The sequence below is a fragment of the Triticum dicoccoides genome, chromosome 2B (genome assembly GCF_002162155.2).
Source record: "Triticum dicoccoides isolate Atlit2015 ecotype Zavitan chromosome 2B, WEW_v2.0, whole genome shotgun sequence".
NCBI classification, from domain to species: Eukaryota; Viridiplantae; Streptophyta; class Magnoliopsida; order Poales; family Poaceae; genus Triticum; species Triticum dicoccoides.
The window spans coordinates 7,506,334-7,509,399 of NC_041383.1; positions in this window are offsets into that span (position 1 = coordinate 7,506,334).

Below are 3,066 nucleotides of genomic sequence, written 5' to 3' on the forward strand. Positions count from 1 at the left end.
ACTCGGTAGGATTTTCATCACTTATGCGAGTACTGGACTGCAGCTAAGCCCCCGAGTGAGAGGCTGACTCACCACTCAGTAGGATTTTCATCACTTAGGCAAGTACTGGACTGCAGCTAAGCCCCCGAGTGAGAGGCAGACTCACCACTCGGTAGGATTTTTATCACTTAGGCGAGTACTGGACTGCAGCTAAGCCCCCGAGTGAGAGGCAGACTCACCACTCGGCATGATTTCTATCACTTCATCTTAGGTGAAACAGATTCGCAGCTAAGCCCCCGAGTGAGAGGCAGACTCACCACTCGGTGGGATTTTTATCCCTTCATCTTAGGCGAAACAGATTTGCAGCTGAGGCGACACATACAAAAGAAATAAACAACAATCATTCGGAAGACTGTAAAATTATGTCTTTTGATAATCAAACTAAGAGGTACTTCTTATTACATCTCATCATTCTAAATATTGAAGAGTAAAAAGGGCGGAGCAGTTCCACATTCTAGGCGCGTGGTTCATCTTTGTTGTGCTCGACGTTGAAGAGGCGATATGCTCCGTTGTGGAGCACCTTGGTGACGACGAAAGGGCCTTCCCAAGCGGGGGTGAGCTTATGTGGCTTCTGCTGGTCCACTCAGAGAACCAAGTCCCCTTCCTGGAACGCTCGACCCCTCATGTTCCTGGCATGGAATCGATGCAAGTCTTGTTGATAAATGGTCGACCGGATCAAGGCCATCTCTCTTTCTTCCTCCAGGAGGTCGACTGCATCTTGTCGAGCTTGCTCTGCTTCCTCTTTTGAGAAGAGTTCGACTCGGGGAGTGTTGTGGAGCAAATCACTCGGCAAAATGAGTTCGGCCCCGTAGACTAAAAAGAATGGAGTCCGTCCAGTCGACTGATTGGGAGTTGTCCTCAGCCCCCAAAGCACTGATGGGAGCTCATCGACCTAAGCTCCTGCCGCGTGCTTGAGGTCACGCATCAACTAGGGCCTCATTCCTTTGAGAATCAATCCATTCGCTCGCTCGGGCTGCCCATTCGACTGAGGATGGGTGACCGAAGCATAATCGACCCTCATGCCTTGGGAAGCACAAAAGGCTCTGAATTCATCCGAGTCGAAGTTTGATCCGTTGTCAGTGATGATGGTGTGCAGTACGCCATATCTAAATATCAATTCTCTGATGAAACTCACAGCAGTATTTGCTTCAAGGTTTTGATCCACTTGGTAAACTTGTCGACTGCTACTAGCACATGGGTAAACCCGCTCCTGCCGGTCCTCAAGGGTCCAACCATGTCCAATCCCCAAACAGCGAAAGGCCAGACGAGTGGAATGGTCTTCAGAGGTGATGCAGGTTTATGGGACATGTTGGAGTAAAACTGACAGCCTTCACACTTGTCCACTATTTCTTTTGCCATCCCATTGGCACGTGGCCAGTAAAACCTAGTATGCTTTGGCCACTATGGTCCGAGAGGACGCATGGTGACCACATGTCACCGAGTGAATATCATTGAGGATCAATCGGCCTTCTTCTGACATGATGCACTTCTGGCAGACCCCAGTTACACTTTCTCTGAACAACTGGCCTTTTATCACAATAAAGGCTTTAGATCGTCGGACGATCTGTCGAGCCTCTTCTTCATCCTCTGGGAGTTCTTTCCTAAGAATGTATGCAATGTATGGCACTGTCCAGTCGGGAGTGATGACCAAAATCTCCATGACTAAGTCGACCACGGCTGGGATTTCGACCTCAGTCGGATCTGTGGCACTCTTGGGATGTGGTGATTCTTCGGTGAAAGGATCTTCCTGAGCTGAAGGTGAATGAATATGTTCCAAAAACACATTTCGGGGAATGGCCTCTCTCTTTGATCCTATCTTTGCCAACTCATCTGCAGATTGATTTTTCAGTCGGGGTATACGGTGAAGCTCCAAACCTTCAAACTTCTTTCCAGCTTTCTCACTGCATTACAATAACCAGTCATGGCTGGGCTCCTGACATCCCATTCCTTCATCACTGGATTAACCACCAAATCGGAGTCACCGTAGACCATAAGGCAACGGACACCGAGTGAAATGGCCATACGCAACCCGTATAACAGTGCTTCATATTCGGCTTCATTATTGGAGGAATCAAAATGAATCTGGAGAACATAACTAAGTTTGTCTCCATGGGGGGATACCAATACTACCCTAGCGCCTGAACCATTCAGCATCTTGGATCCATCAAAGAACATAGTCCAATGCTCCGAGTGAACTTGAGTCTGCAACTACTGCTCAATCCACTCAGCAAGGAAATCTGCAATTGCTTGGGACTTGATAGCCTTCTTTGCCTCAAACTTGATATCCAATGGAAGGAGTTCAATCACCCATTTTTCCATCGACCAGTTGCATCTCTATTATTCAGAATTTCAGATAATGGCGCGTCGCTGACGACTGTAATGGAGTGGTCAGAGAAATAATGCGCAACCTTCTTCATGGTCATGTATATTCCATAGACAAGCTTATGATAATGTGGATATCATTGCTTGGATGGAGTCAAAACTTCAGAGAGGTAATAAACTGGGCGTTGAACCTTGTAAGCTTTTCCTTCCTCTTCTCGCTCGACCGTGAGTACCATACTGACAACTTGTCTAGTGGCTACAATGTAAAGCAGTAAAGGCTCTTTGCTGATTGGTGTAGCGAGCACCGGCTGGGTGGAAAGCAGGGCTTTGAGCTCTGCAAACGCTACATCACCTTCTTCAGTCCCCTCGAACTTATCAGATGTCTTCATCAATCGGTAAAGAGGCAAGGCCTTTTCACCGAGACAAGAAATGAATCGACTCAAGGCGGCCAAACAACCAGTCAGCTTCTGCACGTCATGCACTCGCATGGGGTGCTTCATTCGGAGGATGGTATCAACTTTTTCTGGATTGGCGTCGATCCCTCGTTCGGAAACGAGAAAACCGAGTAACTTTCCACCTGGAACTCCGAATGTACATTTCGACGGATTAAGCTTGATATCGTACCTTCTTAGGTTGGCAAAGGTTTCTACGAGGCCAATCAATAAGTCGAAACCTTTGCGAGACTTGACCACAGTGTCATCCACG